Source organism: Schistocerca piceifrons, chromosome 2 (assembly GCF_021461385.2).
Source record: "Schistocerca piceifrons isolate TAMUIC-IGC-003096 chromosome 2, iqSchPice1.1, whole genome shotgun sequence".
Taxonomy (NCBI): domain Eukaryota; kingdom Metazoa; phylum Arthropoda; class Insecta; order Orthoptera; family Acrididae; genus Schistocerca; species Schistocerca piceifrons.
The window spans coordinates 989,477,587-989,495,133 of NC_060139.1; the positions used below are offsets into that span (position 1 = coordinate 989,477,587).

Genomic DNA, 17,547 nt, shown 5'->3' on the forward strand with positions numbered 1-17,547 from the left:
AAAAATGACTAGACAACCACTCGATTTAATAAACGGTTACTATATGATTCAAATGCTCGAAAGGGTATAAGAGGAGGCATATCCCCGTGTTGCAAGAGATATGTGAAGGCCAACAACAAATATCTGAAGGATTTTAATGTGACTAAGACAGCAAACTATTTAGCTTATTTAGAAGCACGAAGTCTGTATGGCTGGGCTATGAGTCAATATTTACCATATGCAAGATTTGAATGGGATGATTCAAAAAACTTCGATTATGCAAAAATAATCCAGATGTCAAACATTTTTCAAGAGGGATGTATATTCCAAGTAGATCTGGAATATCCAAAGGAAGTGTGTCATTTACGAAAAGATTTACCATTAGTTCCATAGAATAAAATTGTGCCAAGAGCAAAGGAAACAAGTTGTTAACAAGACTGAACGACAAACAGAAATATGTGATTCACTATAGAAATTTCAGATTTACTATAGAAATCTCAAACAGTACCTCTTACTAGGAGTGATGCTCACAAAAAAACACAGAATCTTAAAATTTAAGCAGTCTGAGTGGCTAAAGAAATATATATGTCTGAACACACTGATGAGGACCAAACCTACAAATGACTTCGAGAAAGAGTTATATGTGCTGATGAGTAGCTCAGTCTTTGGCAAGACAAAGGAAAATATAAGAAACAGAGTGGATACAAAATTAAACTCATACTCAAAGAAATGAGAAAAACTCATTGCAAGACCTAACTTTAAAGGAGTAACAGTATCTAAAGAAAATCTTGTTGTCATGCACATGAATTAGACAAAAACTATTTTCAGTGACCTGTATACGTTGGCATGAGCAAAGTCGATCTATCTAAAGAACTGATGAACGATTTTCACTGTGGAATAATGAAACAAAAATATGGAGAAAATATTGAAGTTACATACACAGATACTGATGCACTCATATACAATATAACAACTGAAGATTTCTATGAAGACATGGAATCATTTATTGATTGCTTTGATACAAGTAACTATCCAAAGGATAATATATACAACATTCCACAAGTAAATGAGAAAGTTTTAGTGAGAATGTAGAACAAATGCAATGGAAAAATAATGGAAGAATATACAGTTTCAGAGCAAAAACATGTGCCTGTAAGGTTGGTGAAGAGGAAGAGAAAAAATCGAAAAGTGTGAAGAAATGTGTAATAAAGAACAATAGGTGTCTTCCAGACAGCAAGGATTCTCTGTTCAACAATATTCAAAAATACAAAGTGATGTACCTCACTTGAAGTCAGTAGGAAAGTGTTAAGTCCCCATGACAAAAAGAGATATGTTTTAGAAAATGAAATAGATACAATACCATATGCACGTTATAAAACGCAAGTTTATTAATAAAAAATGGCTCATCAAAGATTTTTTACTGTATGTAGGAGGGTTTCTATTTGGGCATGCCACAAAAATTCAACTTTTTTCTCAATCTTTAATTACTATTTATATTTTAACTTTTCTATATGGAACTCCAGGAGTCAATTATTTGACCACTTGAGATTTTAAGCACAATAAAAACATTAGTTAAATTCCTTAATGATAAAAATATACCATATACAGAAATTAAATTTGATAACCCGTAAGCTAAGGATGTTTGTGATATATTCGAATACATTAATTCGAGATGCATTGAAAAACCATGTCAAAATTAAATATATAAAAAAGTGTACAGAACTGAAGTGTAGTCAGCAGCTACACTAACATTCAGATATTAGTTTTATAAGTGAATCTGGTCAACAACGAGCTTGTTATAATGACAAGCAAGCCTATATGATAATGAATGATCATAATAATCCATGGTTTAAATCCAAAGATATTTGTGATGTTTTACAGTATTCTAACCTTACAGATACAATTATAAAAAAATGTTGATATAGAGGATAGGCAAAATTTTTAAGATATATCATACTTCATTCACAGTGACTTGTATGGGTTCGAAGGCAATCAAAAATCAACTTTATGAACAGAGATAAATTAATTAAACTTGAAACAGAGATCTATTAGTTAAAATCGAAACAGAGATAAAATTAACAAATATTTTTCTGTTGAATGATGACCTTTTAAATAGGAAATGATGATAAGATAATAAAACTGTTGGTTTCAATATATGTGGTTGCCCTCATTTAGTAAAAATATTGTTTTAATCACTAATGATATTTTATTTTCTGTTATTCATGAAACAGCACATCCGAAGGCATGCACTGAAAATATGAATGTTATTAACAAGAATTTTGTTACAACGTTACAAAAAATAACAATCTACAATATACAGAAATAAGATATAATAATTATCCACTAGTTTCAGAATAAGATTAAATTTGATCTTTCCTGAATTTAAATTACAAATGTGTCAAAATCGCACACCAATAATTTTCCATCAATTAAAAAATAATAAGTTAGAGATTAAATATAATTATCCATAAATTTTACAGATGTTGTAAATTATGACCACTGTGGCAATGTTTTTTTTTTCATTTTTAGTACCCAAAAATCGGTGGCCCCTCATGGGGAGTACAGAAATACCATTTTTAATAAAACGCAAAATTTCATTTGTGATCAACACATTCTTTTTACACATAATGGAAATCAAATATCTCTAAGCCATGAACCCATAGGTTGGGTGTTGAATATAGATTAAATTTTATGAAGATTTCCAAGGGGTTAAACATTTACCTGCGTATCAAAAAAAATATTTTCAGGTGAGTAAAGACTTAGTTACCTACAAAAGTGTTTTTAACAAATTTATTTTTCTTAGCCTTGCATATTGTGCAAAAACCTTCAGTTCTCTGTTTTCTGTTTTTAGTTATTGTTTGATAAGGACTGAATGTTTCAGTGAAATTTTTAGTCCATTTATAGAGATTAAAATTTATTAAATACAATGAATAAATTTATAATATTGTTAAACTTATAATTATCTGTCCCCTCCCATGAAACATGGACCTTGCCGTTGGTGGGGAGGCTTACGTGTCTCAGCAATACAGATAACCATACTGCAGATGCAACCACAATGGAGGGGTATCTGTTGAGAGGTCAGACAAACGTGTGGTTCCTGAAGAGGGGCAGCAGCCTTTTCACTAGTTGCAGGGGCAAACAGTCTGGATAATTGACTGATCTGGTCTTGTAACACTAATCAAAACGGCCTTGCTGTGCTGGTACTGCGAACGGCCAAAATCAAGGGGAAACTATGGCCATAATTTTTTCCAAGGGCATGCAGCATAACTGTATGGATAAATGATGATGGCGTCCTCTTCGGTAAAATATTCTGGAGGTAAAATAGTCCCCCATTCAGATCTCCGGGCGGGGACTATTCATGAGGACGTTGATATCAGGTTAAATATAACTGGCGTTCTGTGTATCAGAGCATGGAATGTCAGATCCCTTAATCAGGCAGGTAGGTTAGAAAATTTAAATAGAGAAATGGATAGGTTAAAGTTAGATATAGTGGGAATTAGTGAAGTTCGGTGGCAGGAGGTACAAAGCTTTTGGTCAGCTGAATACAGGGTTATAAATATAAAATCAAATAGGGGTAATGCAGGAGTAGGTTTAATAATGAATCAAAAATAGGAGTGCGGGTAAGCTACTACAAACAGCATAGTGAACGCATTATTGTGGCCAAGATAGACACGAAGCCCATGCCTACTACAGTAGTACAAGTTTATATACCAACTAGCTCTGCAGATGATGAAGAAATTGATGAAATGTATGATGAGATAAAAGAAATTATTCAGGTAGTGAAGGGAGGCAAAAAGTTTATAGTCATGGGTGACCGGAATTCGACAGTAGGAAAAGGAAGAGAAGGAAACGTAGTAGGTGAATATGGAGTGGGGCTGAGAAATGAAAGAGGATGCCGCCTGGTAGAATTTTGCACAGAGCTTAACTTAATCATAGCTAACACTTGGTTCAAGAATCACGAAAGGAGGCTGTACACATGGAAGAACCCTGGAGATACTAAAAGGTATCAGATAGGTTATATAATGGTAAGACAGAGATTTAGTAACCAGGTTCTAAATTGTAAGACATTTCCAGGGGCAGATGTCGACTCTGACCACAATCTATTGGTTATGAACTGTAGATTAAAACTGAAGAAACTGCAAAAAGGTGGGTATTTAAGGAGATGGGACCTGGATAAACTGAAAGAACCAGATGTTGTACAGAGTTTCAGGGAGAGCATAAGGAAACAATTGACTGGAATGGGGGAAAGAAATACAGTAGAAGAAGAATGAGTAGCTTTGAGGAACGAAATATTGAAGGCAGCAGAGGATCAAGTAGGTAAAAAGACGAGGGCTAGTAGAAATCCTTGGGTAACAGAAGAGATACTGAATTTAATTGATGAAAGGAGAAAATACAAAAATGCAGTTAGTGAAACAGGCAAAAAGGAATACAAACGTGTCAAAAATGTCATCGACAGGAAGTGCAAAATGGTTAAGCAGGGATGGCTAGAAGACAAATGTAAGGATGTAGAGGTTTATCTCACGAGGGGTCAGATAGATACTGCCTACAGGAAAATTAAAGAGACCTTTGGAGAAAAGACAACTACTTGCATGAATATCAAGAGCTCAGATGGAAACCCAGTTCTAAGCAAAGAAGGGAAAGCAGAAAGGTGGAAAGAGTATATAGAGGGTCTATACAGGGTCGATGTTCTTGAGGACAATATTATGGAAATGGTAGAGGATGTAGGTGAAGATGAATTGGGAGATACGATATTGCGTGAAGGACCCAAGTCGAACCAAGGCCCTGGGAATGGACAACATTCCATTAGAACTACTGACAGCCTTGGGAGAGCCAGTCATGACAAAACTCTACCATCTGGTGAGCAAGATGTATGAGACAGGCGAAATTCCCTCAGACTTCAAGAACAATATAATAATTCCATTCCCAAAGAAAGCAGATGTTGACAGATGTGAAAATTACCGAACTATCAGTTTAATAAGTCACACCTGCAAAATACTAATGCGAATTCTTTACAGACGAATGGAAAAATTAGTAGAAGCCGACCTCAGGGAAGATCAGTTTGGATTCCATAGAAATATTGGAACACGTGAGGCAATACTGACCCTACGACTTATCTTAGAAGCTAGATTAAGGAAAGGCAAACCTACGTTTCTAGCATTTGTAGACTTAGAGAAAGCTTTTGACAATGTTGACTGAAATACTCTCTTTCAAATTCTGAAGGTGGCAGGGGTAAAATATAGGGAGCGAAAGGCTATTTACAATTTGTATAGAAACCAAATGGCAGTTATAAGAGTTGAGGGGCATGAAAGGGAAGCAGTGGTTGGGAAGGGAGTGAGACAGGGATGTAGCCTCTCCCCGATGCTATTCAATCTGTATATTGAGCAAGCAGTAAAGGAAACAAAAGTTTGGAGGAGGTATTAAAATCCATGGAGAAGAAACAAGAACTTTGAGGTTCGCCGATGACATTTTAAATCTGTCAGAGACACCACAGGACTTGGAAGAGCAGTTGAACGGAATGGACAGTGTCTTGAAAGGAGGGTATAAGATGAATATCAACAAAAGCAAAACGATGATAATGGAATGTAGTCGAATTAAGTCAGGTGATGCTGAGAGAATTAGATTAGTAAAAGAGACAGTTAAAGTAGTAAAGGAGTTTTGCTATTTGGGGAGCAAAATAACTGATGATGGTCGAAGTAGAGAGGATATAAAATGTAGACTGGCAATGGCAAGGAAATCGTTTCTGAAGAAGAGAAATTTGTTAACATCGGGTATCAATTTAAGTGTCAAGAAGTCGTTTCTGAAAGTATTTGTATAGAATGTAGCCATGTATGGATGTGAAACATGGAGGATAAATAGTTTGGACAAGAAGAGAATAGAAACTTTCGAAATATGGTGCTACAGAAGAATGCTGAATATTAGATGGGTAGATCACATAACTAATGAGGAGGTAATGAATAGAATTGGAGAGAATAGAAATTTGTGGCACAACTTAACTAGAAGAAGGGATCGGTTGGTAGGGCATATTCTGAGGCATCAAGGGATCACCAATTTACTATTGGAGGGCAGCGTGGAGGGTAAAAATCGTAGAGGGAGACAAAAGGAGATGAATACACTAAACAGATTCAGAAGGATGTAGGTTGCAGTAGGTACTGGGAGATGAAGAAGCTTGCACAGGATAGAGCGCATTGAGAGGTGCATCAAACCAGTCTCAGGACTGAAGACCACAACTACAATAACATAATTATCTTAAAACAATTCAAAAACAAATAGACACAAGTGACCATACCTTACTTCCTCAAAATTTTGAATTCACTGTCCTTTGATTGATGACCACAGCAGTTAAGTCCCATAGTGCTCAGTGCCAATACACTGTCCTTTATAATATAGCTCACTTGGTGCAAGATATTTAACTAATTGTTTGGAAATATTTCTTCCAAATGAATCAAATACACATTTTTTATCTTTATTTTTATGGAAACATATCCAGTGAGTGGTTCTGGAGGCATATGTATCTAAATTCACTATTCTAGATTCAAATGTTTTTGGCGTATTCAGTAATCCGTCAGTCATAAAAACTCCTTTAAAATATTTAATTTTTAATTGCTTAGTACATTTTGCTATATCAGAATTACTTAATGCATTAGAATGCATATGGTTTTTTAAAATATTTTTTTAGTCTCGTGACTTTCTTCTCTATTACCAAATTATGTCTTTTCTGTTCTTCCAATTCTTTATCATGCTTCTCTTTATTTATAACAGCATTTGCAATTGCTGCAGATCCAGTGGCCGAAAGTAATGGAAGAAAACTGCCTTCGTGTTTTGTTAGTCCAGAACTTTCTTTCTCTTTTATTAGATATTCAATAATTTTTTCATAACTGGAATACCCAATATAATAAGTAATTTTCCACCAGTTTTCTTTCATTTTTGTTCATCAATTAAAATTCATCAATACTATGTAATACAAAGGTACTTCATTATTTTCTTGCATTCTCTCTATTACAGCAAGTTGAAGTTCTTTATCTGCTTTGTGTGTAATTCCTAAATCTTTATTGTCTCTATAAGCAATATTGTGTTTTTAACGTTCTTTATCTAATTTATTTATTCATGGATCACTATGTGCTAGTCTTTCTTCTAGCTCAGTAACAGGTCTGTAGTATGAGTAACCTGGAAAATGTATCTCTGGCATTGGCAGATTATTTAAAGCACAGTTTACCATCCCTTTAGTATACTTTTCATTTTCCAAAATCTGTGTGGTAGATTATTGAGAAATCTGATTACAGATGGAATTTCTTTTCAATTGTTGGTTAAGAAATCACTAAATTTATTTGTTAACATCTGTACTATGCCAACTTTTTAATTGTGATAGTTTTTATTTCCAGCCAATTCTTTTCCATGGACTACAGGAATCCATCAATTAATTGGCAGAAATCATTCAAGTATACTCAAATGTTTTTTTGTATACTTTTTAATTAAGCCTTCACCAACGTTTTCATCTACAGTTGAATCTAAATCTGATGGTAATTTTTTTGAATAATGAAGATCGACATTTTCTTTTATCAAGCGTTTATGTTTGATTCCTCCACTCGCTTTTATTCTATTTGGATTTTTTCTGTATATAATGCTCCTGTATTAGGTAATATATCTGTACCATAAATTTTTTAGCCATTTAATCCATAGTAATCTGCTTTTTAGTTAAAAGATTCATTAAACTGTCTGTTTTTTCATATGATTTCTCACCAACAGTTAATTTTCCTCCATCCAAGAGCTTAATCCATAAACAGCATTTTACGATGATTAATATATTCTAGCATTCTTTCACTTATATCCATTTTTTAACATCACTGTCCTTTATTTTTTTGATGTCTTCCACTCCTTCTTCATATTTTTTCAGTACTTCCCAAATTTCTGATTCCCTTAATCTCCATCACCTTATTTACTGACTGGCATGTCATTAACTTCTTCAGTATAATTATTATAAGGAACAACTTGTTTTTCAAACTCTCTATTTTCTTCAGTTGCTTTCAAAACGTTATCACCTAAACTATGAGTCCTTCTTTAAGTTTTAGATTGCACCAGCAACAGGGTGATCTTTTTTATATTTTTCATATTCTGTTCTTGGCTGTATCTTGCAATTTTAATTCCTCTTCTAATTGTTCCTTTATCTTTCGATTTCATTTAGTCTTTTTCACAACCTCTGGGTCATATTTTGGAAACATTTATTAGAGAAGAAAAACATTAATAAAATATTTTTAGTTTCTGTGTCAGTTAGCTGGTCAGTCAGTTAGTTGGTCAGTCAGTTAGTTAGTAGGTTCGACAATTAGTTAGTTGGTCATGTTGTTAGTTATTCAGTTAGTTAGGTGGTCAGTTAGTTAGATGGTTAGTAAGCTAGTTGGGCAGTCAGGTATTGGTGAGTTAGTTAGTTGGTCAGTCAGTTATTTCTGAAATTACTAAATAAATGTTTTCCTCAATAAATCATGAAAAACTCCAGAGTTATCAGTTCCACTCATTCCCTGTGAATGAGAAGGCTAAAAATAATTTAAATCTCCCCACCAAGAACATGGAGATTAATATAAATATTAGATATGGTTAGGGTCATCATAATCATGCACAACTTTACATGAACTTTACTATTGTTGTTATCAATGGTAATGATTATCCAACTTACAATCTAACAAAAATTAATATATAATTATGTAGCAAGACTTTTCAGATTTATCGCAGTTAAAAAGGGAACAATATTTTGTCTCAGATGGAGTATCATTTAATTTCTTTGTCTGCTCTTATTGGATTGATTTCTTCTCTGTCTTATGAGTTAGTTACAAAAGGTCACATTCTTAATAATGGAAAGATAAAAATTAAGAAAAATGCAGTACTCCATCCATTAGAATTATTTGGCGTATTTTTTCAAACATTATCAACAATTTACGTGGGAAGGAGATTTAACTGTAATTTTTAGTTGGAGTACAACTTCAGGAAGTGCCATTCTTTGATGGAGTGATAAAATGATGCTGGAGTTCCAATAAAAGATACTCTTCCAAAAGAAGGTAAAATTGTAGTAGAATCAAGGGAAATTCGTGTTCCTGTGGTTAGATATGAGCAAAACATTCCTTCGAAAATGAGCAAGAAAGACAAGAAAACCTGAAGAATCGCATATCTTTCTTTGAACCACAAAACTTCGACATTTCTGGATTGTACAGAAAGAGTAATTTTGTGTTATATATCACTAATTACTATAACTGACAGAATTTGATATGCCAATTTTATTTTTGTTGTTTGCCAGACAAAAAGAAATAAAAATCAATTAACTGACCCTTCATTATTCGATCACATCTAACTATATAAAGAACAGTAGAAACGAAGTTTTTCCTAAAGAAATATGGAATCTACAACCACCAAACAACTTTTACAAGGCTTATGGTGCTTTCCATTTTTTAAGAAAGTCACACAATTGAATGGTAATGTTAGTGTGAGTCCATTCAGTTTTATTCAAAATTGCCCTATTTTTGTTATAAATATGACTTGAAAAATAAATGTTTTAACTACACAGAAAACAACAATGAAACTGTGTGCCATTTTCCAAAAGAAACACCTATATAGTTTGGCAAGAAAAATTTTATGTGTGATGCACAACACAAGATTCTAATTGAAAATTTTAGTAGCTCTTTCTATGATAAATTTTGTTATTTTTTTATTTATATATACTGTTTTCTATTTTTAAATAAAAATGTGTACCATATGTCGATGACTCAATGACTCAATCGCCTGCAGCTGCTAGTTATCAAGCCACATTCTTCCTGTTGTGATATTTATCTGTTCAATGTAGCATAGTTGTGTTTATGTGCTAAAGAAATTTGTCTTGTTTTTTATGCACACTCACAACATGGTGGTGGTGTGGAGCCATCTCATATTTATCTTCATTATGGAGTGCTTGAAGTACTGCTATGAAATTTTGAAAAATTTGTCTAGTAATGAGGAGATTTTCTTTTTTACTAAAGAATGATACTGGGCTAAATTTATACATGAGTTTTGAGCTGTGTTAGAAAACCTGCTAGCGTACTACTCAGGGCAATTCAGTATGTAAAGAAAGATGAAAATCTAATATTCATGGGGCATTGGAACGAGGCTCTAGGGGAAGCAATAAAGGAATGGTGTATGGAAGAGTATGGTCTATGAAGTAGGAGTGATAGACGAGTAGGAGTAATTTCGTCCTGCAATAAATTTCAGACAGTAAGAGCAATTATTCTGTTCAAAAATCACAAGAGGTGAAGGTATACTTGGAACAGCCCCTTACAAGCAGGAAGATTCCAGCTGGACTACATCATGGTTAGAAAGAGACTCCGAAATTACATATTGCATAGTAAGGTGTACGCATGAGAAGATATACACACATATCATAATTTAGTAACTATGACAATTAGAGTGAAATTTAAAACAACCGTATGGAAGAATCCGTGTAAAAGGAAGTACGATACTGAAGTATTAACGATGAGACACATTCGAAGTTCACTTAGGATGTAGGTATTCTGACGAGGAATAACATATTAGGCAGTTCAGTTGGAGAGAACATAAGTAATAAGGGTAATCACAGACGTTAGACGTCCAAGGTACAAGGACAGTAACTCCGAAGAAACATTGGGTATCGAAAGAAATACCTCGACCGACCGAAGAAAGGAGGGAGTTCAAAAATGTTCAGGGAAAGGCACGAACGTCGATAAATAAATGAGATAGTAATGAGGTAAATAGCAAGTGCTGGAAAGCCAAGGCAAAATGTCTGTAGGAAAAATATGAAGTTATTGAAAAGAAATAATCGTAGGAAGGTCTAATCTTATAGAAATGTCAAAACAACCTTCAGCGAAATTAAAATCAAGGGCAATAACATTAAGACTGTGATGGGAATTCCACTGTTAAATACAGAGGGGAGATTGGATGGATAGAAAAGTACATTTAAGGCCTCTGTGAGAGGAAGGACTTTTCTAATGACGTGATAGAAGAAACTGGAGTCGGTAGAGAAAAGACAGACAATCCAGTATTAGAATCGGAATTTAGAAGAGCTTTGGAATACTTGAGATCAGACTAAGCAGAAAAGATAACATTCCATCGGAATTTTTAAACTCATTGGGCGAAATGGCGACAAAACGACTATTCAAGATAGTGTGTAGAATCTACGAGACTGGGGAGGTACCATCAGACTCTCTTAAATATATCATCCACTCAATTCCGAGGACAGAAAGGGCAGACAGGTGCGAAAACTATCTCACAATAAGGTTAACGGTTCATGCATCAAAGCTGCTGATAAGAATAATAGACAAATCGAGGAACTAATAGTTGACGATTAGTCTAGCTTTAGGAAAAGTAAAGACACCAGAGAGGTAGTCTTGACTTTGCAATTGATGATGGAAGCAAGACTGAAGAACATTAAAGATATGCCCATGACGGCCAAAGCTAAGAGGACATAGAAAGCACACAAGCATAAGCAAAGAAGGCATCCCCTGCCAAGAGAAGTCTGGCAATATCAAATACACATCATAATTTGAAGAAAACATTTCTGAGATATACGTTTGAAGCACAGCACTGCATCGTACTGAGACATGGACAATGGGAAAACTGGAACAGCAAAGAATCAGAATGTTTGAAATGTGATCTGCAGAATAACCTTAAAAGTGAAGTGTACTGACAAGGGATGATCATGTTCTCCGCAGAATCGGCGAAGAAACGAACATATGGAAAGCATTGACAAGAAGCAGATACAGGATGATAGGATATGTCTTAAGACATCTGGGAGTCATCTCTTTGGTACTAGAGTGAGCTGTAGAGGATAAGAACTGTGGTGGAAGACAGACACTGGAATACATCCTGCAAATAATTGAGGAATTAAGTTGCAAGTGCTACTCTGAGAAGAAGAGGTTGTTGCAGGAAAGGCATTCGTGGTGGCCTGCATCAAACCAGTCATCTGTCTTCTGATGCGTCAAAAGAAAAAAAAATCTTCCAACTATTTTGTTGTAGGTAACTTGCCTGGCAACCCACAGAAAGGCACAATTACAAGCCAACCTGCAGAAATACACTTTCAAAATTGATGTAGTTTCAGGAAAGCAATATAAAAATGAGAACCGCACATTTTATAGTTTGTGACTTAAAATAGTAAAACAAACTTGAACTTTTTTTGATATTTTATAGACATAAATGTAGACCGAAAGGTGAAGACACGTAGATGTCGAAACAAGTTAGAGTAAATTGACAAAATAAAATACATTGTGTTTTGCAGAGGGCGGATTTTTTAGAAACCAAATTTTTAATCTCAGACATGGTAGAAAAACATCAACAGCAGCCTCCAACATTAGAAATGTGAATATTGTGTCTTTCTACAACATTTCCTGCTGAGTTCTCTTCAAAACCTAAAGTTGTCGTTGCATGCCACTATGCAAGGTGTGAGAGATTTCAGGGCACTCTCACTTCTGATTCGGTGTAGGGAATACGATCTACTGCGATCTGACTTCATACATTGTGATGAAATGGTGGGCAGCAGTTTATGGTCTTGTTTGCATGCTCTAGGGGAAGAAATACGGTAAGCTTTACCTGTGTTCAGAGGAACAGGGCGCCGACTTAAACGACTGCAGTAAAAGCATGGCGTTGGTGGGCCGACAAAGCACTTTTTTTTTTTGGGGACCGATGAGAAGACATTTCCAGATGGCCGCGTGCAGCCATCGCATTATGCAAAACACATTAGCTTGGCCCCAGACAGGGTGCAGACGTCCAGGTATCCGGCCTAGCGCCGAAAAGTCGCCGACAGTGCATTGCAGGCCGGGAAAAAGCAGAGGATGGACCCTTGTTAGCGAGCAAGCCGCCAAAAGAAATGTAAAAGTTCTGCAAATGTCCATGGGACAGGGAAACTGGCGCCCAGACGTCCAGACTCTGATTCAAAACACGTTTTGTCAATGCACGAAGCTATTTGCGTGTTTATGACCGTTCTTTGCAAACTTTGTAGTGGATGTAACAGGGGAGATAACAAGCTGTTTATGGAGGGCTGTGCTTCCACCCTGTATTGTGTTAGCAAAAGACATGTCAAACGTGTGGGAAAGAGGCCGCGAAGCTGAATTATTTTCCGTTTCCTGCCAATTAACTTTAAAGTCTCTGATTGCTGAAATTGGTTTGCAGTGCAAAGACCATTCTCCGAGCTTAGAATGCTGGGCTCCAGCTCCTGATTGGCTTGTGTGAAAGTGGGAGAAGTCAAAAAAGAGAAATGTGCTTTTGGAACTCAGATGAGGAGGAAACAGGGAGAAAGGAAGAAAGATCACTCTTCTACAAGTCTCTTGTACTGACGCTTCACTAGTAAAGAACTGCAGCTTTCTACCTAAACGGTGAGACTTGGGTCCTTTGCTAGGGTGTGACTTACAGCCTGTGCCAGTCATCTTCTGAACTGTCAGAGGTACTACTGATAGCATCCTGGTCACAATGAGTGACACTTGCATGTACTTATTTGTCTTGAGTCGGCCGTCTAAACATTTGACGTATTCCGACATGCACAATAGTGGCACGGAGTCAAATTGGTTTGGCAAACCAGCAAAATGGGCCACCTGCACACTGGAATACATTGGGGATTCAGAGGCTCATAAGGAAGCACCTGCACTCTGAATTAACCGAACGCGAGACCGCGTACTTTCATTTTTCGGAAACGAGCATTTAACCACAGATTGCCACCGTCCATGACTTCAGCCGCCGAACGCAACATGGTGGGCCACCTTGACCAGCAGGACGGTAAAGTATTCGTTGCTGCAATGTAGCACTACAATATATAACCATCCTGTTCTTTTGAACCACATTTTTCTTCCTTTTTTTATGGTAGAATATAGGTGCCTGGTGGTGGCATAGTTTGATGCCATAACCTGGATTCTAGTGTATGAAGTCAGATAGAGCGAGTAATGTTCTGGTTAGTATCGTGTGTCGATCCCAAGCAGATCACTTTTCCACCATAGATCCCATGTTGGTATGGCGTTTGTTAAATAAAAATGTTTGTTTGATGTTTATTTAATAATTTTGTTGTCTTGTCATGTTTAAGATCAAAAAATTGATTGTGAATTAGACTACAACTTCCCCCGAGTACTAATTAACAGTTCCTTCCCTTTTTTTTATGGCAGTGTAGATCTGAAACATAAGGAGTAGCTTTTTCACTTGGTGTCCACTGCGTGGATCTTTTACTTCATTAACAGTAATCATCTTCAGGTGAACCCCAACTCCACCATAAAATTTCGTATTTTGTTCTGGGACATTATCTGTGCATTTTGATTTAAGCGAGCCTTTGTGTTCGATGTCTGCACAAAAATGCAGAAGTCGATGGTATACTCTGTGTATCTTGTTCGGAAATAAGCTTAATGTATTCGCTCACAGTACTTCCTATCAATAACAGTAATGTCGCCTCTGCTCTTCAACATCGAGTTTCGAATCAGTACTGAACGGTTTTGTAGGTGAAATTTTGCTAGTGGAATTGAGTTTCATCCAGCATGGTGTGTTAAATATGGCAACTATATGCCCCTATACGTGAACTATACTCATCCAAGACTTGCTTGTTCTGTTATTCACCAGCTTTCACATTGTTTTCTGATTTCATTTTGACATAAAAACTGGATTTTGTACTTACAGTTTTCTCTGAAGCCGAGGCTGTGGCAGCTTTCTGAAAAAGAAGAAACAGCTTTGTTGAAATGTAGGTACTTTTAATGCACTGTAAAATGTTTTATATTATGAGAAGTAACACATGTTCGTCACATTTCCCATTAGTTACATACTGTCAGATACCTGCTTACCTCAAACCCATATGTTTTGTACTTTTAAAGGCTTTAGTCTCACTGTATCATTCGCTGATGAGCAGAAATAGCAGGCCTCAGTTAGTTTTCGTATGGACGCTTCTTGACTTCAACACTGAAGCGACTATCTGACGTCATGGCCTTGAAAGAAGAGCTATGTCAACAGCTTCTGACTGTATTAGCAAGAGGGTTCTTCGAATTTCAAGATATTTCAAGATTTGTAAATTTTTCTTTACTGACATTTCATTCTGTTTACAGCAGAAATTTGGCTTACTTTCAGCCATAAAAAATTATATAAAAATAAGGTGTTAGAAAGGAACATTAAAAATTGAGCAAACACTCAGATTTCCTTAAAAAGAGGGAGTGATCTTTATTTAATGATGTTGATTTAGATACTTTCATGATTCCGTTAAGTTTTGATGATGATAATGATGTTGAGTCTAATGGGCAGCTCCCATCTTTGATGATAGGGAGTAACAGGATCGTGAGCAGGGAGATCAAGTTATAATTTGATTCAGGAGTGGTTTAGGGATATCAACTGGAGGAATGTATTTGCTAGGGATTGTTCTGAGGTATCAGGTAAACAGTGAGGAACTTTTCTTGCTTAAAAGGGGCATTGTGTGCTGAAGGACCAATAACTTCAGCACAAGGTAGGATGGGAGTACGTTCAGGCTATGGTGTATCCGTGAGAACATGATGTGGCAGTGATTTCGAAATTTCATTGAACTACAGAGTGACATCCTGTGGGACTCATTGAAGGATACTGAGGGTACTCAGATAGATGGATAATCTGCAGAATGTAAGAAGTGGCAAGGGTAATGTCTGAAGACTATCAATTGAGGTTTGTGGGGAGAAGGCTTTCCCTTATATTTACTGAATCAGTTGGGATGGGATAGGTTTCAGGTATTTAATGAAGGTGAGGACTGGTGGTCAGGATGCTAAGTGGACTTCTTGGATTACTATTGCATTGTAGGTCAGACATTTCTAGCAGCTGTATTTGCAAAATTCAGAGTGGGATCGTTCTGGATTGTGCACTGAAAAATGAATTGACGAAGATATGTCTTTCGAGGCGTGTGATGATGGATCTGCCGTGTGGAGAGAATTTTTCACTCCTGAGGTAGATCTCACGCTCCACTCTGTGCTTATGTTTCAGGTCTTTTAACCAAGACCGTTGCTACCTTTTTGTTTATGTCTTATACCCTGGATAATTATTAGGCCACGTTGTTTAACATGCAGCCACATGAAGAGACTGCAAGTTTTTAGCCACATACCACCGAACAGGGAGAGCTTTCTTTTTTTAGATCTGCAGGCTTTCCCAGTGAGGTGTTCTCTGCTTGATTTACAACTAAGGTGAACATCCTGAAAGTCTTTTCAGAAGTGGGAGAACTAGGTCTAATTTAGTTCTGAATCAGATAAAGAAAATATGAAATTGATTTCTTTTGGATAGGCACCACTGTCTCATATCGCATCGGCAGAACCAAGCTTTGGTGGCTGTAAATGACCAACTGATACCCGCTATTACCATCCGAAAGTCCGCCCCCAGTAGCTGAATGGTCAGCTTAACGGATTGTCAATCCTCTGGGCCCAGGTTCAATTCCCAGATGGGTCGGGAAATTTTCTCCTCCCAGAGACTGGGTGTTATGTTGTCCTCATCATCATTCTATTATCCTCATCGACTGCAGGTCGCCGAAGTGGCGTCAAATTGAAAGACCGGCTCCCGGCGAACGGTCTGCCCGATGGGGGGTCCTAGCCATACGATTCAGTGAACCTCCGAAAGGGTTTTCGTCATGGATAACCACTTGAGTCCCTTCTTCGAAGAATCGTCTTTCAGCCAGAAGGATGGAAACACTTGGGCGAGACGATCTCGGTGCTACATACGCGGATGATCTGATGGTGTTACTCCATTCTGCCACTGAGATTCCATTGCTTAAGGTTACGTTGAATGCCTTTTGCCTTGTATCTGGTGCCCACATCAACGAAGGCAAATGTCGATTGACGAAATTACGTCATTTTGATAATGTTGTCATTTCGTAGGCGATGGTGGTCCATAGTCATAAATCTGTGGGAGTCATAATTGACTGTTGTGCACTCCAAATGGCTATACTTAATTAGAAGTCGGTTACGGAGGAGATACAAGGAGCAATCGTGGAACATGAAAGGCTCTCCATTAACCTGATTCAGAAAGTTCAGGTTCTGGATACCTATGTCTTGTGCAAAGCATATTACATCGCTCGGATCTTTCCCCTTCCCGCGATGAAACTGAAACAGCTGGCTGGTCGTTTCTGTGGAAGCATCACATTTTTCTATTACGATACGAGGTAACTGCGCATGCGCGTTGTCTCGGGTGTTAGAAACTTTCCGATATTGAAAAGAAACGGTCTGTGCTATTTGTTCGGCGCGCAGTGCTCGCAATCTCTCACGCAGTCCACACATTCACGTCTGTGTTGTTTTACTGTCTGTGGCCGGGCAGTCTAAATCCACCTGTCGATACTGGTAGAGTGAATTTCCAATTAAAACATGTCCGTGAAGCTTATACTAATGAGGATTATTTGGGGGGGCAGATATTCTACAGAGGTAGCATTTCAGTACCTCATTTTCGTTAAACACGGGAGAAGGATTGATTCTGCGGGGCCGGTTGAATGGGCATGAAAGCAAACTTCTTGGTAGCCTTCATGTTTTAGCAATGGCGGTGCCATCTTCGTGGAATCACGTGGTACTTAATCCACCAATGAGCGCCTATTTCGTATTGGACGTAGTGTCACGGATCAGTGTA

General features: G+C 36.9%; 1 protein-coding gene across 1 annotated transcript in view; it reads right to left on the minus strand.

Annotated features, from left to right (window-relative positions):
* Window positions 1–17,547, minus strand: part of LOC124777552 (carbonic anhydrase 2-like) — a 145,103-nt gene that overhangs the window by 89,504 nt on the left and 38,052 nt on the right. The window contains exon 3 of the mRNA XM_047253008.1: window positions 14,612–14,644. The gene's annotated coding sequence lies outside the window, so the exon portion shown is untranslated. The remainder of the gene's footprint in view (window positions 1–14,611; window positions 14,645–17,547) is intronic.